The sequence below is a fragment of the Myotis nattereri genome (genome assembly GCF_964212035.1).
Source record: "Myotis nattereri genome assembly, chromosome: 16".
Taxonomy (NCBI): domain Eukaryota; kingdom Metazoa; phylum Chordata; class Mammalia; order Chiroptera; family Vespertilionidae; genus Myotis; species Myotis nattereri.
Window position 1 is genome coordinate 36015044 of NC_138091.1, and position 24690 is coordinate 36039733.

Below are 24690 nucleotides of genomic sequence, written 5' to 3' on the forward strand. Positions count from 1 at the left end.
CAAATAGAGCTCCAGACACCAGAGGGTGTCTTCACTCTGAGCTGGCAATCTAGTTTCAGATCTGGACACACCACATTCTCAAGACCTCAGGGGAGGGCTGTCAGCCATGTAGCTCAGGAGACGGGAGAGCACACAACGTTGCTGACTCAACCAGGAAATAGGAATGTGGGTGGCACAGTAGCACCTCAATGGCAGAATGCTCCTTGGCCCTATCACAGAGGAGGCAGGCTTTGCCTAGTGTTGAGACATCCTGGGCTATTAGGGTTTTAGTCAGGAGCTGGTGTTTTTCCAGAACGTACAGGAGTAGGAAGAGCCCTGGGCCTAATAAACAAAAGGTATGGTTTCCAGCCTGTGCTTTGCCCTAATTAGCTTTGTGTCTTAAGTAAGCCCTTTTCCCCTGTTGGAGCCTCAGCGTTTAAATCTCTACAACGTAGTCCATAAAATAGATGTTAATGCCCAATCCAGTATATACCTCATTAATAAAAAGTTATTAAGTCATTAACTAGAGGTTAGAGAAAATAAAAATTACAAGTTTCACACCAGAAAAAGTTAGGATGCAGGGCCCCCTAGTTACTAAATTCAAGCCACAAATTTGGCTTTGTGCTTCCTGGCAGCCAAAGCAAAAAGAGAAACATGATCAGCTATAAATTTCCAATTGTCCAAAGAAAAAAATCATAACAGTTCCTCGGAAGAGACAAAGCTTTTCGGAGAACTTGATTCTGAAAGAAATTTCTCCAATTAACTTTTTAAAGTTGTAGCTTAAGTTATCAACAATATAAAGCCTTATAAGAAATGTAGCATCATGGTATACACAGCTACTTCAGACAGTGTCCCTCCACAAAGCAAAGAGCAGGACACCTCATTGCAGCGAAAACAGGGGGGGGGGGGGGGGGGGTGGGACCAATGGCCCCAGTAAACAGCTGTCAGTTGCCCCACCTTAATCCAAGGATAAAAGAAGAACAAGTAGACAACATTTCCTTCCAAAAACTTCTATAAAAGTTACTTCTTCCATATGGGTATGTATTTACAGTTATGCATTTCTAAATTCCATTCCAGTTCTGAAAGATCCAAGTGACACTTTGTCTCCATCTGATTAAAGATTTTTGTGGATGAAAAAGGGGTTCTCCGAAAAGTAACCTCACAGGGTGATCTCATCTTAAATTCCTCACAGGTCATGGTGGGTAGTCACACCTCAGACAGGTAACTTTTTTAGTAAAAGGCGTATGTTTGCCTTAAGCAAACCCTCCTAGCCCCATTGTTCTTGAGCATCTAGGTCAACATACCTTTGAAAAACCACCCTCAAGAGGGCACATAATCTTGTTAACTGCCCTGTAATCCAAACCCAGCCTTGCTTTCTCCCACCTTCATGCAATCTTCCTTAGATTGGCTCACATAAACTCTTAGGTTGACTCGTTCTTATGTTGATAATTTAGTAGTTTTTACCTCTTACTGCCCATTCTCAAATCAATGTTTTGGGAATTCCTGCCTCTCTGACTCCTGTCAGAGAGGGAGAATCTAGCTATTAACACCAAGTGCTGCCCTGACTGGTTTGGCTCAGTGGATAGAGCGTCGGCCTGTGGACTGAAAGGTTCCAGGTTCGATTCCAGTCAAGGGCATGTACCTCGGTTGCTGGCACATCCCCAGTGGGGGGTGTGCAGGAGGCAGCTGATCGATGTTTCTCTCTCATGGATGTTTCTGACTCTCTCTCTCCCTTCCTCTCTGTAAGAAATCAATAAAATACATTAAAAAAAAAGAAAAAGAAACAAACCCCCAATGGAAGAAGGGTTCACAAAAGACCAACAGCAGGGAAGCAGACCCCCATTAGGAAAAGAACCAGTGTGCCTATTGTAAAAAAACCACAACAAAAACAAAAAACAAAACATCAAGTGCTCAGGTGGCGGGCTCTGCATCTGGTTTCCATGCATTCTCTCATTAACTCCCCTCAACCCTGTGTGATAGTAACTATTATTAGTCCCATTTTACAAATAAGGGACAGAGATTTAGAGAATTTTAGCAAACTGCCCAAGATCACAGTGATAATTATTCAGATTTTTCTGGTTCCAAAGCCCAGGCTTCTTAACCCTACTTATAATGTCTCTTAGTATTAATGAAATGTGATTACTGGTAGAAATGCTTGTGTTGTTTTATATCTTCTTCCCTTGAAAATAAAGTACTATTTTCTACTCTTGGAGACTCAACCTTGGCTCTTTCGTCATTCATTCATTCACTCCAACAACGCAGATTATTTTAGCCAGTGCTACTCCATACCAGGGGTTTAAGAAAGGCCAAAGGGCAGGGAGGAGAGGAGCTGTTCTAGATAACTGGTCAGGGAAGGGCTCTCCGAGACCCAGGGGAGAGAAGCCAATCATGCAGAAATTTGGATGAAAGGCATTCTGGAAAGAGGGACTGCCAGTAGGAAAGGCCCGATGACAAAAACAAACCACCTGCAGCTGGACCAGAGTGAAGCATAGGCGACCAGGTGAGGGCTGGTAGGAGATAAGGTGGGAGAGGTTAGGGGAGAGAGGAGGGCCTCAGAGAAAGCAGCTGGATTACAACTGAAAAATTGTAAACAGGGGAGGAGCATAATCCAATTTACTTTTACCTCCCCTCCCCTGCCCCCAACCTCCCAAGGTTACATTCACCACTCCCAGTGAAATTCAGGTAGGTTTGGTTCTTTAGGATGAAAATCAAGTACCATCACCTTATTTTGTTAAGGATAATATCACTCTATCAACTCTAACAAAACACCTTTAGCCTGCAGGCCCCGGCTTTCCATCACTGAAGGTGCAAGTTCAAAAATATTCTTCTTTTTCCAGAGCCTAATACTCACTTGGCTAAGAATGCAATTTTCAGAGCATCCAGCGCTTTGGTCCACAGACCCTAGGGAAGTGCCAAGATAATATAGAAAGGAAACTGATCATGATCCTCCATTTGAATGGCACCTGAACATCTCTCCCCTCTGCTTTTCCTCGCCTAGGATATCCTATCCATTGCCATCCTTTTGTTGCTTTCTGTTTTCCATTGGCTCAAAACATTCTCAGTGTGGCCTGCTTGACCAAAACTGAGCATTATTCATGTCAACAATCCTACAGTTAGCAATCCCATATAAGGCATACCTTTGGCAAGAAGGACCACAGTTGAATTTAAATTTGGATAATTTAGAGTTCTTTTTGAAGCTAAATGGCAGCTTTAATTCAAGGAAATTTCTTTTACCAACATGTTTGGATACAGTAACTAAGACGGAAACATCCAACATGTGGATGCATCGGATCTGTGTATGTTTGTGCTCAAAGGTAGAGATAGAGGTAACAGCATCAGAAACTGAATGACTAACAAATCCACATGCAGACAGGAGCCCGAGCTGTCACCACAGGAAAGAGCCAGGACCAAGGAAGGCAAGGAGGTGGGGAACTGTGTCTCTTATTAACAACTGTTGACAGACAAGCCTGGGACACGACCCCCCCCCTCCCCCCAAACAAAAACAAAACCATCAGCCTGCCCTTCCCCCAGACCACAGAGCCTGGAATACCCAGATATTAAACAAAATCAACCTCTTCTCCCGGCCCTTTGTTAACATCCAAGGCACAATGACTGTGTTGCTAACTCAAAACCATTAAAACAGTGATGATTTTAACACAATCTGTGAATAGCAGAGCTAAGTCCTCCGCACTACTCATGACCCCAACGTCAGGCATCTAAAGACATCCAGTGGCCCAGAACAGAGAACAGCAGCCCTCAAATGGGGTGGGGTGGGGTGAGATGGGAAGGGAAGGGGCGTCTCTCTCTTCTCTTATGGCCAAGTTTCATGGCGGCTGAAAGCAAACAACACTATAGGCTTCTGAGACAGGCAGATGAGAGACTAAGGTTTGCATAGTCTGGGTCACATTTCTGACTCAGGCGTTGCACACTTCATACCCAAGTTAATGCCTTTCATTGTTCACTGCCCGCAATCCCCACTAGGTCAGAGTTTCTTATCAACCACCTGCATCACAATCGCATGGCCCACTTATTAAAAATGTGCCCCGCTGAAAATAAACATCACCAGAGTGGACTGACAACTGCATTTTTAAACATGACCAAGGTCATCTTTATGCACATCAAGTTTAAGGACTGCTGCCATAGAGCAATGTTTCTTAAACTGTGGGCCTTGAGCTATTTGGTCAAGAAATCAAATTAATGGGTCATGACCAGCTGTTTTGTGTGTGTGTGTTTTTTAAAAAGGAGACAAAAATTGTTAAGTAGAGCACACTGCAGGTAGTAAGGGCAACTGTTTCCTGGAACTTATCACAGCTCTGGGATGTAGTCATGTAAAATGTGGACCCCACTCAAAGTTTGAAAACTGCTCTCCTAGAAGGAAAAGGGTCTTCTTGTACATGGCGTTTAATTTTCTATTTTCCACCGCTAACTCCAAGCATGACTTCAGGTCAAGGACAAGATACCAAGGCACATCCCAGAAATGCCGTTATCAAATCTTAAACTGACAAGGCAAGACCAAACCGGTGAGGAGGATGAGCCCAGGCCCCTTTCTACTCAGATCGGACACCCTTATCATGGACCTGGGGACAAGGGACAATGTCAAAGGGAAGTTGGCGCAACTCTCCTCAGGCTGGGCCTGTTCCTTGATAAGAACAAAACTTGTGGCCACTCATATCACCGTCCAGAAGAATTAACATATTCCTCACCAGGGCAAGACTCAGCCTTAGTATGAAGGGCTAAGGCAATGAGGGAAGCAATGGACCAGCGGTTCTCAACCTGTGGGTCGCGACCCCTTTGGGGGTCTAAGGACCCTTTCACAGGGGTAGACCATCGGAAAGCACATATATAATTACATATTGTTTTTGTGATTAATCACTATGCTTCAATTATGTTCAATTTGTAACAATGAAAATACATCCTGCATATCAGATATTTACATGACGATTCATAACAGTAGCAAAATTACAGTTATGAAGTAGCAACGAAAATAATTTTATGGTTGGGGGTCACCACAACATGAGGAACTGTATTAAAGGGTCACGGCATTAGGAAGGTTGAGAACCACTGCAATGGACAGAAGTCACATTCAGGTTCAGCCCACATCTGCAAGTCCTGTGTTGGTGATGAAGTCAAAGAAAAGCCAGGGAAGGCTGAATCCAATCCTACTGATCACAAGGTCAAGTTCTCAAAATCAAGAGCACTTAGCATCAAGCATGTGAGATCAAGTCCCACCCAAGCCAGTGGCATGTTTATCTTGGGCAAGTCGCTTAACTTCTCAACCCCCACCCCCACCCCAGGTTCCTTGAACCACTAATGTCCTGTGAGCAAGTGGGGTACAGGGTAGCAGTTCCTCTTTCTGCCCACTGCTCTAGGACAGGGAGCCCCATCGTGCATATCTTGCTGGATCTGAAGAGAAGAAAAAGGGAGGCAAGGTAAGGAAAAAGGACGAGTAGCTAGCTGTCTTGTTAGCCTTCAGACTGACGAAGCAAGGGCTCACTTAAAAGAGCCTTAAGACTCCAGAAGAGCAAATACAACAGCAGGCCGGAAAGCAGCGCCCTCCCCCTCCAGCAGAGCCCTGAGCAGTTTCACGTGCCATTCACAGCAGCCCGTGCAGAGCCGAGAAAAACAGAGGACACTCACTCACTTGCCTTTCGAAACAATTGTAAACTGAGAGTGCAGTCGGAGGTGGCAGTCTCCTGGGCTGGGTCCAAAAGAACAGGTGGTTCCCCCAGCCCCCAACAGGAGAAAAGCCACCACTTGGGTACAGACACCCACAAGAGGTCAGCGGGTGAACCTGAAGCAGGGAGGTCCTGGGAGGTAATCGCTGCAGAGGCCCCTACATTCTGTCGGGCAGGAGCGAGCTCGCGCCCACCCCCTTGGCAAGGGCACTGGGGAGGCGCCGGGAAGCGACCAGGCAGGAACTCGGCTGCGGTCACCTCGGCTCGGGCCGGCCGAGCGCTCCCTCCCGGGAGTTTTGAAGGCGGCCAGTCTCCCAAAGGCGGGGGCCCCGGGGACCGCGCTCCAGGACCCAGAGTCTCCAGCAGGCATTCAGCTTCACCCGGGACAGAAATGTCCAAAGCCCCCGCCCTGGCCCCCACGGAGTCCGAACCCACGGAACTATGCTAAGAAAGAAACAGCGATCGGGTCTCCAGGTTCCCTCGGCCCAATCGCCACCCCAGACATGCCCAGTTCCCCGAATACGTCCCGGACCCGGACCCGAGGACCCCGCGCCACCTCGGCTCCCTCCTCGGGCCACCGCGGGCCCGCCAGTGTTTGTAAACAAACCGGTCACGTGGCCCCGGCAGCCAGCTCCCCGCCCCCTGCGCCCGTGGCCCCCACGGAGACCCCACGCCCGATTCTGACTCGGCCGTGCTGGGCAGAGAGCGCCGCGCCCCGCGAGATGGGGCCGGAGGGGCCGCGGGACCGGTGCCCTGTGCTGGGTGCCCGGCGCTCACGCTGTCAGCGCGCCCCGTGCCCACGCGCGCTCGGCCTGCGCCGCGCTCCCGATTTGCTTACCCGGCTGCAAGCTGCACCGTCCGGCCCGCGCCAGGCTTGGCTCCACGGGGATGCGCCGCAGCAAAGGACCGCCCGGCCGGATCCCGGGCTCCGGGCGCTCTCTTAAAGCCACAGTCTCCGCCACTGCCGCCGCCGCCACTCTGCATCCCTCCGGGTCGGGGCTGGGGGCTGCCCTATGACGGACGCGCCCCCGCGCCTATCCCCTCAGCTCAGCACATAGCAACACGCCGCGGGTTGGCTCGGCACGGCCGCAGCCACCCACCCCGAGCCAATCAGGAAAGGACGGAACTCCGCCCCCCGCTTCCCCTACCTCCCACCCCCCACCCCTCTGCCCTGGCGGGGCTTGGGTGCGGGGAGTGTTGCGATTGACGGGTCTGGCCCCGCGAGGCTCAGGCCGCTGTACCCGGCTAACCAGGGCGACTGGCCGGAGGAACGGGGAGAGAGGGTGATGAGAATGGGAGGGCTCTCAGCGCCTGGGAGGAGATCTTTTATTTGGGTTTGGGATTTGTCCCCAGGTCAAAACTGGGATTTTCAGAACCTGGGGTAGGGAGAAGGGAGGTGTTACAGTGCTTCTGCTTAGGGGTCCGAAGATGGTAACTTTCTCCTTACACCTTAGCCATGCCTAACCCAGAGCCGAAGGTAACTGAGGAGGCCCTCAGATCCTGGGGCTGCTGAATAAGATAGTGCCAGCCCGGCCCAACCAGGCCCTACTCAGAAGCAAGCCGTTCTCCCTCTTCTCTGCTAGCCATTTCGGTGAGCTCAAAGTAGGAAGGAGCCTTTAGGGAAATTGGCGCTCAGCCGCCTATTGCTGCTGCTTTTCCAAGACTTTTAGAGGGAGACGGGGATGGTAATCCCGGGAGAGTAGGTGGGTCAGTGACCAGCGGGGAGGAGCCCACATTCTGGGTCAGTGGGGTGGTGCTTTTCAAGGAACAGAAGGTTAAAAAATAAGCCCAGGGCAGTCAGGAAATTCGGGGAGGCACCAGAGGGGTGGAGTGGGGCAGCCTCCCAGCAGGAAAACAGGTCTGTTTGAAAAAGAATGCTGGCAGGGGTCAGGGGAAGAGAGCGGCCCAGCCTTTTCACTAGGCCACTGAGGTTCCTGCAGTTCCTCAGAGACCAGAAATGAGAATGGTACAGGGGTGGCTCCCCTGGTGGTTCAAACTTCACCCAGCTGTGTTTAAAATATATTTGATTCAGTTAATATATGTACATTGCATTCAAATTGTATTCAGTTAATATGAGTTGCATGGTTGGGTGTGAATCCAGCCCTAGTGTTAGTAAAAACAACAAAGCTACCTTAAATATGTCAGTATTGTACATATTTATTAGTCTCAAATATGCAGTTTCAGTAAAAGCAGGAGCACCCTGTCACTATTCACAATTGACATAATTTCAAAGTCTTAAACAGAAAAAAAAGGCTTTTGAGATAAGAATCCTGAAAAAGAAAGGTTTAACACTGAACCCCTTAACCTAAGAATGTGTGATGGATTCTTTGGATTATCAAAAGCTTAATTTCTACCTAGCCTTTTGGGCCACCTCTTGGGCAAATGTCTTTGTCTCTCTGCGCCTTGGTTTTCACCATATGAAAGGTGGAATGAAATAGGATGATCTCTCAAGTTCCTTCCGGCTCCACAATTCTAAGTAGGGCCAGAAAGTCAAACCTAATACAATGTTTCCAAAATATTCTCCTAGTGAATATTTGTGTTGACAGATAACCACTCCCTAACAGTAGATATTACATTAGTGTAACACCCTAGGATATTGGTATGTTATGTAACAAGATTGGTGGCTACTGTTTCTGTTTAAATAAAAGATAATGTTAGCTCAAGAGGACAAGCCTGGTGTAGTGGTTCAGAGAGAGGTCTGAGGACCCCTACAGGCCTGCTGTGGGTCTGCAGGGGACTGTAGGATCAGGAGACAATTGAACTAGCCAGCCAGTCAACACAAAGTATTTCAGAAGCCTGATAATGTCCCCTCCCAGTCAAAAAGGAGTCAAACATCCCGGGTTGTTAAGTGAGAGTAAAACAAAGTCTTGGGTGAAACAAAGTAGCAAAAGTGTTTTCTCTTCCTCTCTGAAAGCAAGCACCTCTAATTGCCCCTCAGCACACGTTTACTCAAGCCCGTTAAGTGCAGAATTTCCTGCTTGACTTGGATGATAGTACACATCTGAATAATCTACTGAGAGGAGAGGCTGAGGCTAATGGAGAGTGTGTGAGAACAGGCAGATATTTACCCTACAAGGCAAAAAAGAGATGAAGAGCCCTGGCTGGTGTGGCTCAGTTGGTTGGAGTGTTGTTCCATACAGCAAAAGGTGGTGATGTTCAATTCCACATACCCAGGCTGCTGGTCCCCAGTCGGGATGCATGTGGGAGGCAACTAATTGATGTTTATTTCTCTATCTCTTCCTGAGAGAGGCAGGGAAGGAAAGAGAGGGAGAGAGGGGAAAGGAGAAAGAGAAAGGGGGTGAGGGAGGGAGGTGGGGAGGGAGAGACAGACTGTTCATATTTAGCTGAAGGCCTCTTTTTTAAAACCCTTGGCAGTAACATTCTGAGAGGTACCTGGCCTCACAGGTTATCAGCCTGGCTTTGTCAGTGGCTCAGTACCCTTGTGTCCTCTGTGTGAGGCCAGATTCATTCATTCCCAAAGTCTTTATAGCCATTCTTTTCCACCATCCTCTTTCTCCAACCTCATGTTCCCACTGTTGCCACATCGACATCACTACTACAATGAGCAAGGTCACTTTCACCTGCTCATCTTATTCAACCTTTCGTAGCATTTGACATGATTACAGCTTCCTTTCCCTCACCCCCACTCCAATCCTCAGCAGGTCCTGTGAGCTCTACTTCAAAATATATATGTATTTGTCTGTCTCTGTTGCTACCACCTGGTCGGAGCCACCAACATCTCTTGCCCAGAGTAAGCAACACCGAACTGACCTCCCTGCTTCCAACCCTTCCTCTACCCCGCAGCCAGATGGTACTTCTTCAAAACAACCTCCTTAGGATGCCCCAGGAGGCCTTCCAACCAGGCCTGCCCTCTGTGGTCTGCCCCCATCACTCCTTTGCTCAGGCTGTTCCCAGTCAAGCTGCCTGCCCTTCTGTCCCTCAAACACACCAGGCCTAGCCTGTTGCTGTTTTTTTGGGTGTTTTTTGTTTGTTTGTTTTTTGCATTTGCGGTTCCCCCTACTCGGGACACTTTGCCTTCAGAAGGCTGCCTCTGTGCCACTTGGTTTTCAGGTCAAACACCTCCTCCAGAGAGCATTCCCTGACTACCCAAACGTACATGCCACTGGCCTCGCCAAGGTACTCCCTATCATCATACCCTCTCCCAACTTATTTTCTTCGTAACACATATTGCTCTCGGAAGTTACCTCCTTTATTTATTTGTTTTCAGGCCCATCCTGCTCTGAAGTGTAAACTCCATGAGAGTATCAGGGACTTTGTCTGCACCCTGTTGTGTCCCCAGTGCCAAGAATCGTGCCCGGCACTCAACCAGTGCCTGCTTATTGAATAAATAACGGAACGAGTGGATGAATATGCCTCCTGCCTCGCACCCTCGTGCCTGCAGCTTCTTTCACTCGGAGTGCTATTCTCTCCTTCCCCCACTTCCCTCTGTCTCTGCTTTTTCCTCTCCTGGTTCCATCTCAAAGCCTTCTACTTTATGACTCAGTCCAAAGATCAGATCAAATGGCACTTCTGTGGAGGCGTTTCCCCTAACCTCCCTAGAAAATTTAATTTTTCTCTTCTCAGTACCCTCTATAGCACTTTATCATAGCTCTGTCACATCACTCAACACTCGGCACTCCCTATTAAGAGAGTTATCAGCTATCCTTCCTCTTTGCCAGTCCCTCCTGGGATGGAAACTTATCAGATTGTCTTTGTATTTTCAGCACCTGGCACATGGGAGGCACTCTCTCATGGTTTATATCTCCGTTGAATTCAGTAGGGATTTAAGCAGAAATGGATAGGGTCTAGCCTCGGGGTATACGGATCAAGAGATAGCAGTCTGACTTTGAAGTCTGAGAAGTTCAATCTAAAGCTGGGGGGATATTCTATAATAAAAGGAGCAACCTATATCTTAAAACCACAGTACAATGGAAATGTCCTGGAGACTAAAGGCTGCTGGGTTACTTTACTACCCCGGGGTGCTGTCCCCTCGGCCTCTGTGGGGAAGGGGGGTTGCTCCTGGCAGACCTCACTGGACCCCTCCTCCCACCTCCGCCCAGAAGTAAAGTCCCATGACATTATGTCACAAAGGAGGGCCTGGTGCCACCTCCTTGCAGACGGATCATGGTCACGGTGCTTTGTTTCTTTATGTACAATAAATGCTTTCTCTGATCTTTGTCCAAGGCCCTCATTTTCAGTCATGAAAGTGGCTGATTGTATGCTTTTTAGACTGTATGTGGGTAAAGGTTGGACCTCAGCCCTCCAGAAATTCCCCTAACAAAACAGCTGCTATCATTTATTGAGCATATACTGTATACAGAGCAGTCTCCATCCTATCTAGTTATAGGTGATCCTCAAAGCAACCTGCAAGATAGGTATTTCCCCCCATTTTTAAAAGAAGCTGATCCGATGGAAGGTGAACCCTGATTTTTCTGGCTTCAAAGGCCATGTATGTGTTCTTTCTTCTACAGTGTCCATCAAAGAATAAAAATGCATCTCTCCTCTTTAAATATCTCCATCGCCTTTACAAGGAAACTTGTTCAACACCAAGCCACCCCACAAAGCCAAGCTAAAGGCCCAGAAACAAGAATTGTAAGGGCTTAGCAGTCCCATCTTAAAAACAAGAACAACAAGAATATTTACTTGGTGCTTTCTGTTCTAAGAGCTGCTATAGATGCCTTCCATGTATGACGTAATCTAATCCAATATTCACAACAATCTATGAGAGGATACCACCACTGGTCCAAAATCTAAAAAGCTCTGAACATCAAAAACAAGCTTGACAGAGCTCATATGGAACAATTACAGGCAGTGGTGTTCAATCATTACGATCAGTAGGGTAGAATATATTTGTAAGAATACTATGATGTTTCTTTATTTGCACAAGCTACTAAAATTACTCTCATTGAGTATCTTTTCCTTTCCAATCCTTCCCACGTGGGCTAGTCTCAATATTTAAACAATCGGCCATAATACCACTAGGATGTCTTTCTTCAACAACCTGATGCAATAAACCGTAGCTTTTCCTATACTCCACTTTCCAAACCCCCCCCCCACAAAAACGTTTGATGCAACTCATTTGATGGCAAACTTAAACTGATATGAGGTCATTCGTAGGTATTATTAATCCCACCTAGTACATTCATATGTTTCTTATAGGAATATTAATGTTTGAAACAGCTCATACTTCCTAGGTTTTTATGTAACATACAACAGCATTTGTACTAAAATATTCTAGAATCTAAAACACCTACCTATCAAATATAGGATTGAGAACTATATTATTATCTCTGTTACAGACAAGTAAACGTAGGCACAGAGAGGTTAACTAATATTCTCAAGGTCACACAGCTAGTAAATAGTAGAGCTAGAATTAAAAATATGTCTGAAATGGTGAAAAGAAAATATTTGGAGCACACATGACAGACTAAGGGCTAATTTTTGTAAAGGCAAAGGATATGAAGTAACAATTCATTGTAGAGGAAATAGAAATAACTTGTAAAAGATATGAAAAAATGTTTAACCATACTTATAAGAAAAAAATGTAAATTAAAATTATAATGAGGTGCTATTTTAATCTTAGATTGGCAAGTAGTAAAACGCTCAGTGACACTGTGTTGGAGATGTAAAGAAATAGCCATACTTGCCAGGCTGGTGTGGCTCAGTAGGTGAGTGTTGACCCATTAATTCCAAGTTAGGGCACATGCCCGGTTTGGGGCTGAATCCCCAGTAGGGGGCGTGCAGGAGGCAGCCAATCAATGATTCTCTCTCATCATTGATGTTTCTCTCTCTCTCTCTGAAATCAATAAAAACATATTTAAAAAAATAGCCACTCATATGGTTGATAGTAAGGTCAATCGGTAATTTCTCTTCCCTTGAATATAATTTGTCTGCCACATTACTCAGTAAAAGCAGTAACCTTCTTGTCAGATCTGACAAGAAAATGGTACCAAGAAATATCCACAAATGATTTGAAAAACGGATTTATGCATTTTTTGCTGTTAGTCACATACAATCAGAAAAGCTTGGAGACCCCTGGTTTGAAAAAGTGACCCCCGAAGAGCAAGAATTTGTCAGTGACACTCCCACATGGTCCAGACAGAAGGTGCCCCAGAGTCTGGGGTGTTTCATTCTGCTTAACTGCTCACGCCTACGGGGAGGCTGAATGAGCCTACTGTAGTTCGATGATACCATCTTTTAAGATCACCCAACTCATTTCTTAATTATGTCCTTGATGTTCAAGGATAATGTATGATTCAAATGTGGCTTCCCACGTTGTTACCTTTCTCACAGGTAGAACATGTGCCGTCCAAGGTCTGGTCATTGCATAATCCAGTATTGGACTCTTGGGAGCTTGGTTAATGTGGGTCCATCCCCAGGAAACGCCCCACCTCTGAGCATTATGACAAAATGAGGTCCTGTGTTTGTCAAAGTGATGCCCAGAGCCTAGAGGACAGACACCCTCAGTTTCCCCAGATGACTTCATGCTGGTACTCTCTCCTCCCAGTGCTGTAACCCAAATTCTTCCACCGAAGACCCTGAGAAGTAAGACAGATTGAAACCTGTGCCTTATTTCTAAAATAAGAGAATTTATAGCTCTGAATTGTAATAATTCTGCAGCACACCTAATGTTATTCTTGCTCAACAGCTATTTCTTCTATGGCCTCAGGATCGTTTTGTTTTTAAATACTAGTTTACTCTTTTGCAACCCAGAACTCATTGCTCAGTATGAGTTTTGATACATATAAGAAGGAACATGATAAAAAAAAAATAGTTTACTGATTTTTAGAGAGAGGAAGGGAGAGGGAACGAGAGAGAAACATCGATGGGCTGCCTCCTGCACACCCCTACCAGAGATCGAGCCAGCAACTGGGCATGTGCCCACACCGGAATCAAACCAGCAACCTTTCTGTGTATACGACAATGCCCAACCAACTGAGCCACACCGGCCAGGGCCATGGCCTCCATTTTTGAACAGTGTGAACTCACCAACTCATTAGCTGATTGTTGCTTTGGTCTGCCAGGCACCAAGGCTCAGCCTCTCAACAAAGGCTCTTCAGACGACACTGATGAACTGACCTACAGAGCTGTGTTTACAGAGGTTTGGGTCTGCCATCCTGGCTTCCTACTGTGGCTGAGTGCTGAACGACTGCACAGCCAGCCTCTTTGGCATTCTCCCTCCTGTGGCTGGACTCTTCCTTCTTTGAATAAAACGGAAACAGACCCATTTTCTTTAGTCAATGACAATACCGTCAGCTGTCCTAGCAGCTTGGATGACCAGACTTTTCTTTTAGCCTCACTGCCTGATGGCAATACTCCAACTCCAGTAATTTCTAGGAGTGAGGGGCAGCCCATGCAGGAAGGGTATCCAGGGAACTGGGCTGACCTCAGATCAATTAGGACGGCCGTTGTCAGCCTTAGTTGCAGATTAGAATCATCTGGAGAGCTTTATAAAAGTAGTGATGCCTGTGTCCCTGCTCCTACCTATTGTGATTTAATTGGTCTGGGGTGGAATCTGGGCACGGATGCCTTTAAAAGCTCCCCAGATCATATTTGCAGTTGCAATGAAGACCACAGACTTGGGGTCTTATGATAAAAGAGAGGATGGGAAGCTGGCATAATTCCCTTCTAAGCTCCCCTCAAGCATCTCCACACCTTTGGTAATTAGCTTAGACATATTTGCAAAAAACTGCAAAGAACGGTGTTAAGGATACAATGCCACACTTCACAGGCAGCAAGACATTTTCTCACATATTCTTACATCTGACTCTTAAAATAATCCAGTGAGGCAAGCAGGACAGGTATTATTAGCCACAGTTTTCTGGTAAGGACGTTGGTATCCTGAGCCCACTGAGGACCTGGACTTCTGTTTTTTGTTCAGCAACTTTTAAAATTACATAACCGCATACTCTACAGAAGTGGTTCTCAACCTGTGGGTCGCGACCCCTTTGGGGGTCAAACGACCCTTTCACAGGGGTCGCCTAAGACCATCGGAAAACACATATATAATTACATATTGTTTTGTGATTAATCACTATGCTTTAATTATGTTCAATTTGTAACAATGAAAATACATCCTGCATATCAGATATTTACATGATGATTCATAACAGTAGCAAAATTACAGTTATGAAGTAGCAACGAAAATAATTTTATGGTTGGGGGTCACCACAACATGAGGAACTGTATTAAAGGGTCACGGCATTGGGGAGGTTGAGAACCACTGCTCTACAGCAACAGTAAATAACCTCGGCTGTCACACGGAGGAGGAATATCCCATAGGAATGAAGAGCAAGGGTTTAAAAATCAGACGTAAGAATGTGAATTATTAGCTCTATGATCTTAGGTACATATATAACCTCTTTGAGACTCAGTTTTCCTCATCTGAATATAGAACAAAAATATAGTGCCACCTTCAAAGGGGCATCAAAGAGATACAACAGTTGATATTCTCATTATATAATCATGCCACAGTTTCCTACTTGTGAACAAATCTCTAAGAATTTTTTTTTTTCTTAAATGTAGCTGGGCTCCTTTATTCCATTAAGTTTTCTTTGGTCTCAATCTTTGCCTTTCGTACCTGACACAACTGCACAGGTGAGGTGCTTCACTGGTTTGTGCTGGCGGCATTTCTCATTACAGTCACCAAATGATTTCATCTAGATCAGAAATTAGAAGCATAGCAAATTCACCATTTACAGTGTTGATTGATTCATTTCCTTTTTTTAGAGAGAGAGGGGGAAAAACCACATCAATTTGTTGTTCCACTTATTTATGCATTCACTAGTGTCCCGGTGCACAGATTTGTGCACATTGAAAGGAAATTAATTAGAAGAAATATTTAATATCGCTATTCGAGTCTTGCTAATGAAAATAGGATTCTACCGAGTCTCCTATCTACCTACTCCAGGACTTCTGTGAGGATCAAATGAGATGAGGCACGGGAAAACACTTCACAAACATTTGGTTAAACTGTAAAATGTTTGCACCTGGCTATAAAGCAAGTTGGGTTCCTGGGCTGAAGAAACTCCAAGGAGGCAGGTTGCTAGGGAGAGGAAGCCAGGTGTTGCTACGTGACATCATTACCCAGCGCCCACAGTGATCGTTTCCGGGCTGGGCTGGGCTGTGGGCCACATTTAAAAATATATATATTGATTTTTTTTTTTTTTTATAGAGAGGAAGGGAGAAGAAGATTCAGCTGCTTCCTGCACACTCTCTACCAGGGATGTGCCCGCAACCAAGGTACATGCCCTTGACCGGAACTGAACCTGGGACCTTTCAGTCTGCAGGCCGACACTCTATCCACTGAGCCAAACTGGCCAGGGCTGTGGGCCACATTTTGCGCCATGGGGTCTTGGCAGCATTGGCTGTGACTTGGTGGGGTGTCACTCTGGGGTGGTGGTGGGGCCTGTGTCCCACTTGGGGGAAGCCGAGTGTTGGTTTGTCGGCGCCAGGTCCGTGGTGCGATTTATTTTTAAATGGCCAGTGCACGTCATGGCAGCTCCTGCGTTGAGTGACTGCCCCCTGGTGGTCAGTGCGCATCATAGATACCAGTCAGACGGACGGACACTTAGCCTCTTATATAGATAGATTAGTTCATTGGTCGGTAAACTGCGGCCCCTTGAGTGTGGCTCTGCCACAAAATACCATGTGTGGGCACGCACGTACAGTGCGATTGAAACTTCGTGGCCACACTCAAGGGGCCAAAGAGCCGCATGTGGCTCACGAGCCGCAGTTTGCCGACCACTGGATTAGTTGATTCTTGTATGTGCCCTGACTGGGGATCAAACCCACAGCCTTAGCGTATAGAGAAAACATTAACTGAGCTACCTGGCAGACTTCCCTTATTTTTAATGACCTGGACAGTTTTGAGGTGTTCTGGTCAGGTGTTTGTAGGATGCCCCTCTATTGCAATTTGTCTGATGCTTTTCTCATGATTAGACTGGGTTTATGTGGTTTGGGGAGGAGGATCACCGAGGTAAGTGCCATTTTCATCACATCATATCATCAGCACATGCTATTTGATTTATTAGTGCTGCTGACTGTAATCACCTGGCTGAGGTCCCCTTAGGTTTCTCCACTGTGGTTACTCCCCTTTCCATACTGACGTTTTAGCAGGAAGTCACTGTGTACAGCCTACACTGGGGGAGTCATGCAGCCCCCCCTCCGCTTGACAGTGGAATATCATTTTATTGGAATGCTTCTGCAGATTTGGAGATTGTCCAAAAGCTTTAGTTTGTAAACCTTTTGCTGTCAACGCACACCAAGGCCTGACCATGAACCTATTTGGTGATTTCCATAGCCCTGTACTAGTTTCCAGATTAGAACCATAACAGGGTGTAGGGAGACCTCTAGTGGTTAAACAAGGGCATAACCAGCCAGTTGCGGGCTCTTGCCTTGTGCCACGGGCATTCCTTCAGTCCAGTGGTTCTCAAACTGGGATGATTTTGCTCCCAGCCCCAGGGAATTTTCAGCAGTATCTGGAGCTATCTCTGATTGCCACGTTTTGAGGAGGCGATGCTACTGACATTTAGTAAGAAGAGGCCAGGGATGTTGCTAAATGCACAGAACACATACAAACAAAGAATGATTTGAATTGACACGTCAATAATGCTGAGGTTAAGAAGCCCTGTGACCAGACGTAACTGGTTTGGCTCAGTGGATAGAGCGTCAGCCTGCGGACTGAGCGTTCCAGGTTCAATTCCAGTCAAGGGCATGTACCTCGGTTGTGGGCACATCCCCAGTGGGGGCTGTGCAGGAGGCAGCTGATAGATGTTTCTCTCTCATTGATGTTTCTAACTCTCTATCCCTCTCCCTTCCTCTCTGTAAAAAAATCAATAAAATATTTTTTTTTTTAAAAGAAGCCCTGTGGGTGTATAAAGGCTATGGTCATGTTCAAACAAACACTATTAAAAGGGAGGGGAGGGGAGAGGAAGAAAGAGAGAGAGACCCTGTTTTGTAAAAAGAGAGGACAAATTCTTCAATAAAATGTGCAGCTCAACGCTACTGACCACAGCAGAGATAGAAGAAATGGCGAAGTGATTTCTGGAAATGTGCAGTTTCTGTTGGGGCCAACATTGGGCACATGAATACGAATGGCAAAAGCTCATGCTGTGGAGCAAAGCAGAAGAAATTGGTAAATGGGAAGCCGTTCTGAGCAGAAGAGGTGCAGGTAGAAAAAGAACTGAATCGGGGCCAGTGTTCTGAGAAAGGGAATAAGTAATACATTTTTCAGATGATTTTTAAAATATAAATCAATTAAACTAAAAATAAGTTTTAGGAGAAAGCTGCAGCCACGCCCATTACAACCATGATCCACAACTATTTCAATTGCATTCCTATATATTTTATGTTGTTGCAACCACTTCATACTCTACTTTTTTCAATGAATGTTGTATCTGAAATGTTTTTATATTCCTAGAGTCTCTATTATCTTTTCATTTAAATTTTTTTCCATTATCTTTTTAAATGTCTATATTATATTTCACAATGTAGATGAACCACAGTATAGCCATTTTCCTATGGTTTCAGTAGTTTTTCTAACATTGTTTCAATAGTTTTAGATATACTTCTTTAAATTCTAGAATTTATTTTCGTTATATGGTGTGAGGTAAAACCCAACTAGGTATTTTTATACAATTTGCTACACATAACTGATTATATAATTTCTTATCTACTGTGATGTAGCCTTTATGAAATATTAATTTACTCTTTAAAAAACCCTATAAGATAACTGTTATTATTCACATTTTACACCTAAGAAAATAGGCACGGAGAGGTTCAGTAAATTACCCAAGGTTACACAACTAATAAATGGTAGAGACTCAATCTGACACAGGCAGTTTGGCATCAGAGATCCATTCTTAATTAACTGAGTTAAATTATAAATGAGTTAATATTTGTAAAGAATCTAGAGCAGTGCTTGGCATATAGTAATCTTTGTATAAATGTTTGTTTAATAAATTCAGGGAAAATGTCATGGACTTATTTATCCAAAAATCTGTTTCAAGGATACCTGTTTGTATCCCATTGATCTGTGTTGGTTTCTGTTTTAGCTTTGATTATTAAAATAGCATTGGCGTCGGGGGCTGGGTTAAAAAGGTGAAGGGATTAAGAAGTACAAATTGGTATTTGCAGAATAGTCATGGGGAGGTAAAGTTCAGCATAGGGAGTATAGTCAATAATATTGTAGTAACTGTGTGGTGTCAGTTGGGTACTAGATTTATGGGGGGGGATCACTTTGTAAGTTATATAAATCTCTAACCACTATGCTGTACATCTGAAACTAATATAATACTGAATGTCAACTAATTGAGAACAAAAATTTTAAACATATATTTTTATTGATTTCACAGAGGGAGAGGGAGAGAGATAGAAACATCAATGATGAGAGAGAATCACTGATTGGCTGCCTCCTGCACACCCCACACTGGGGATCGAGCCCGCAACCCGCGCATGTGCCCTGACAGGGAATCGAACCGTGACCTCCTGGTCCGTAGGTTGATGCTCAACCACTGAGCCATGCCAGCCGGGCAACTAATTAAAATTTTTTTTTAATTTATATAAAATAAAATAGCATTTTAAATTTGATAGGGCAAGCCCACACCAATACCCACTATTCATTTGTAACACTTTCCTTGCTAGTCTTGCCTGCTCATTCTTCCAAATAAATTTTATTACCCATAATTAATTATGAAAAATTTAAAGAAAAAAGAATTATAAGCACCACAGATAAACTTTCCTAAGTCATTTGTTTCAAAACTCAAATAAAAACAAACCAAGCCCTTACTGGTTTGGCTCAGTGGATAGAGCTTCAGCCTGCAGACTCAAGGGTCCCAGGTTCGATTCCGGTCAAGGGCATGTACCTTGGTTGTGGGCACATACCCAGTAGGGGATGCATAAGAGGCAGTTGATCGATGTTTCTCTCTCAGAGATTCTAACTCTCAATCCTTCTCCCTTCCTCTCTGTAAAAAATCAATAAAATATATTTTAAAAAAATACATCTGCTTTTGAGGATTTGATGGGAACTAATTCACACTAAGAGTTAATGTGATACCAATATTAATACTAATTAAAATTCTCCTTCAGAAATATGGTTTACTTCTCCACTTATTCAGGTATTTCTTTGTATTCCTGAGTAGTATATGGTGGTTTTGTCACCCAAATTTCTTGTTAAAATTAATCAGTGACATTTTTCTTTTGATTGTGTTGGTGAAAGGGTGCAGAGAAAGGTCTTTTTAAACATATATTTTTATTGATTTCACTGGTTATCGTCAGGCATTGGGGATATAAATTAATGTAAACATTGTTTAATATAGCAGAGGAATATACTAGCCTTGTAGATGGATTATTAATTTATTCATCACAACATCTATTGAGCATATGCTGTATGCCAGGCTCTGAAGACACATGGATGAGTGTGTCTATTTCTTTTTGTCCTTGGGGAACTGATACTCTTCGGAAAGATAAATAGATGATCTAAATAATTTAAAGCAGGGCAATAAAATGCCACAAGGAAGGTCAATAAGGCTGCACCAAGGAGATAATATTAGTCAGTGACAAGGGTTCTCCAGGAAAGAAAGGAGAAGGTGCATCCCATGGAGCAGAAACACCTCATGTTCAAGGATAGGAAACTGGACATTTCTGTGTGAAGGGCTGACACAAGGCAAATGGGAATTGCTAGGGAGGCACTGAATAGTATGTTCTGCACAGAGAACAGTGCATTTGTTTGGTGTAGCTCAAGTTTTGGGTATTTGGAATGGGGGTGGCTTCTGGAAAGATGAGTGAAGGTGTATAACATGCAAAAGGTTTGAACTTTATCATAAAAATAACAGGGTCAGCAAAGGTTTTAAAGCAGGAGTTTTTTTTATCAGAATTAGTTTTTGACAGAATCATTCTGGCACCAAGGATGGCTTGGAATGGGAAGAGAGAAGGCTGGAGAGATGGTGGCAGCCAGACTGTGAAGAACATTGCATGCTGTAGGGAGCAAAGTCTGCCATTGGACCTTAACCCACAGGCAGCAGAGTGATAAGATCAAATAAGTAATAAAACAGTAAAATGTGCTGTGACAAATGGCACAGATAATAACAGTAGGCATTCAGGTGAGGGAGTTATCACCACATAGGGAGGGAATCTTGGCCTTAAAATCAGACGTAGGCAGGAATCCCAGGTCTTTCATCATCTATGAACAAGGTTTATAGCCTTAAAAAAAAGATATATATATATATATATATATATATATATATATATATAGAGAGAGAGAGAGAGAGAGAGAGAGAGAGAGAGAGAGAGAGAGAGAGATGGAAGAGGGAGAAACATCTGATCAGCTGTCTCCTGTACGCCACCTACTGGAGATTGAGGCTGCAACCTGGGCATGTGCCCCAACCTGGAATACGACACTCAACCAACTGTGTCATATCGGCTGGGGCTGTAGCCTTTTTTTTTGGCTGTAGCCTTTTGAGTCTCAATTTCCTGACCTCTAATAAAATAATGAGGCCAATAATACCTACCTCAGTACCTGCGGTGAGGACTAAATGAGAAAAACTATTTTAATGCCAACTACAGAGTAGTCCACTCAATAAGTCTTATTTCGAATTGTGCAGCTCCTACCTTGATTGAGTTCACAGTTTAGAAATTTGCATTTTTACTCATCACTGTTTTCATGCTCTGGGACTTCTCAGAATCTACTACCCATTTTCTTTTTCAGGTCTATATTCTTGTACTTAAATTCTACCTTAGGACAATTTTTTGTTGTTGTTGTATATTCTTTATCCTGCCAAGAGCATTTTAGATCTGGAGAGACCAGCTCCTCCACCCTGTCCATTTCACTGTATCACATGTCCTGAGATTTGCTTCTTTCCATCTGATTCCAGCGTCAAAGATCTTGATGATAGCACAAGCATTTAACTCAGAGAGATAATGGCTTATTCATTTTCCTCTTCTAGCTTCTGAGGAAATAAAACTGAACAACTCAAAAACCTTGGGAGAATGAGAAATATGAACCGACATCCCCACTCTTCTACCTTCTTAGGTTTGGGCTCAGAAGTCAACCAAATTATGTCTTTGTCAGTAAAAATCTCAGTGCCTGCAACCCAACCCAAAGACTGACTTTGTCCCCAAACCCATCTTGCATCTGTCATCAGTAAAACACGGCACCATTTAAATAGTGCTGATTATCAGGAAAGAGGAGTAGCTCATGTTCCGGACAAAAATTGATTTGTAGGTATAGCCAGAGCCGAAGGCTGCAATATAGTAATTCATTTATCGAATAAATCTTTATTGAAACCTTCTCTGTGCCAAGCACTGTTCTAAGTTCTGAGATACAGCAGTAAACAAAACAAGGTCCTTGCTCTTGTGGAGCTCACAGTCTAGTGAGAGAGACAGATAATGAATAAGCAAATGCGTAAGTATATACAAAATATGCCAGCTGGTGACATGTGCTATGGACAAAAATAAAACAAATATGGGGAGAAGTGATGAGAAGGTAGAAAGGGCTACTTTAGTAAGTGAATTTGTTTCATTTTTTTTTTCTTAATTATCAAGATAGTAGAGGCCCGGTGCATGACATTCATGCACTGGGGGAACAGGGGATCCCTCAGCCCGGCCTGCACCCTCTTAAGTCCAGGACCCCTCGGGGGATGCCTGCCGAGGGGTCCTTAGCGCTGCCACAGAGGCGGGAGAGGCTCCCGCCACCGCCGCTGCACCGTGACCGTAGCTTCTGGCTGAGCGGCACTCCCCCTGTGGGAGTGCACTGACTACCAGGGGGCATCTCCTGCGTTGAGCATCTGTCCCCTGGTGGTCAGTGTGCATCATAGCCACCAGTTGTTCTGCCATTCGGTCAATTTGCATATTAGCTTTTTATTATATAGAATAACAGGTAAAGTGTATAACTATGTACAACTTGATAAATTTTTAAAAATTGATTTTAGAGAGAGAGGAAGAGAAGTGGAGAGAGAAACATTGATGTGAGAGCAGAACATCAATCGGCTGCCTCTAGCACACCCTACCTGGGATCGAGTCTGCAACCCAGGCATATGCCCTGACTGGGATTCAAATCAGCAACTTTTCAGTACACGGGACAACACCCAACCAATTGAGCCACATCTCTGCTATCACGTGGTTGCAACTGTCTTTTTCACTGTAGACTTCTATGTTTGCGAAGTGACTTCTAAGCAGAGACCTCATGGAAGTGTGCTCTGCTTGGAACACTTTGCCTCTGAAAGAGAAGTACAAAGGCCTCAAGGCAGAAACATGTTGTTTGAGAAGCAAAGAGGCCAGTATGGCTGGAATTGAGTAAACAATGGGGAGGGTAAGAGAAGAGAAGTGGAGAGCTGGGGCAAAGGATAAAGTAAGCCATCGAAAGGCCTTTTTTTTTTTGAAAAATGTATTTTTTATTGATTTCAGAAAGGGAGAGAGAGAGAAACATCAATAATGAGAGAGAATCATTGATTGGCTACCTTCTACATGCCCCACACTGGGGATTAAGCCCAAGCCCACAACCCGGGCATGTGGCCTGAAATCGAACTGTGACCTCCTGGTTCATAGAACCTCAACCACTGAGCCACACCGGCTAGGCCACCAGCAGGCCTTTTATACTGAGATAGAGAAGAAGTCATTGGAGGGTGTTGAGAAGACAGACACAATCTTACTGAGGTTTATAACTGCATCCTTTTGGCTGCTCTGCTAAGAAAAGCCTGGCCCAGCCAGCGTGGCTCAGTGGCTGAGCATTGACATATGAACAAAGGTCACGGTTTGATTCCCCGTCAGGGCACGTGCCCGGGTTGCGGGCTCCATCCCCAGTAGGGGTAGTATAGGAGGAGGCAGCCGATCGATGGTTCTTTCTCATCATTGGTGTTTCTCTCTCTCCCTCTCCTTTCCTCTTTGAAATTAATAAAAATATTTAAAGGAAGGAAGGGAGGGAGGGAGGGAGGGAGGGAGGGAGGGAGGGAGGGAGGAAGGAAGGAAGGAAGGAAGGAAGGAAGGAAGGAAGGAAGGAAGGAAGGAAGGAAAAAAAGCCAGAAGAGCCAGGGAAGCAAAGCAGGGAAGAGGCAGGGGGAGTAATCCAGGAGAGACATGGCATGGGCTTGGGTCAGGATTACAGCACTGAGGAAGTAAGGGATCTGGTTCTGGAATCATTGTGAAGGCAGACCTGACAGGGTTCTTAGATGAGATTGGGGTATAAGAAAAAGAGATTATCAAGCATGAGTCCAGGCTTTCAGGCTCGAGTAGGGTGGAATTGAACCCAGTCTTCTGTACAAACTTTTTGGTAAAACTGATCACACAGAGAATCTGCCAGGGGTTTACTCCTTTAAACCGCATTGCAGTAACATCAAGTTTAGGAAACCGTCCATGTGACAGAGCTTTGCTGGAACAGCCTTGCACCTACTGATACCTGTAATAAAAAATAATTTCTTCTGGAGGGATTTAAGCCAGTTTACAATGATAGCTGACAAAGAGTGCCTTTGTTTATAAAATCTCCTCCAAGGGCTCTATACACTTTACAAATCCCCCACTAGCCAGTTGTTCACCTCAAAACAAAGGCATTTCAAAAGCAGGGAATTAAGAGGTGTGAAAGAGGCAAGGGAATCTAGGTCGGAAAACAAATGCCTTCACATTAGAGCACACCTCAAAGCTATCTGTAAAGCTCAGTGAAGGTGAACGGAGAGCTCTGGGCCTTACCAGGAAGGACCTCAACAGGAAACAAAAGTGCTCCTCGGATTTCAGAGCACAAAGCAAACCCGAGGGGACTGAATGAAATCATCCTGGTCAATAAAAAGTGCAAGGTTGACATTAAATATGCACAACACAGCTGTTTTGCTCTCTCAGAGAATTATCTGAAAATGCTTACCAGTAGGTTTTCCTACATAACAACAAAACCCCATAGATTTCTGGTGTTGTTGCCTTACTGAGGGAGTGAGGAGAGCACACTGTAATTTGCGTTGCCCTCCTCTGAAAAAATGGAATTAAAGAACTTTCGGGGGGCAAGGGGGAGGATGGGAGTGGGCTGGAAGAGGTTAAGGCAGGCGGGGGGGGGGGA

The 24690-nt window shown here is 44.8% G+C and overlaps 1 protein-coding gene across 2 annotated transcripts in view; it reads right to left on the bottom strand.

Moving 5' to 3' along the window:
- Window positions 1-24690, bottom strand: part of YPEL2 (yippee like 2) — an 87608-nt gene that overhangs the window by 51065 nt on the left and 11853 nt on the right. Inside the window, exon 1 of one of the 2 annotated variants that reach the window (XM_081109408.1) lies at window positions 6493-6649. The exons of the other annotated variant lie outside the window; for it this stretch is intronic. The gene's annotated coding sequence lies outside the window, so the exon portion shown is untranslated. Of the gene's footprint in view, window positions 1-6492; window positions 6650-24690 lie in introns of those variants that run through there. 2 annotated transcript variants of the gene reach the window in all.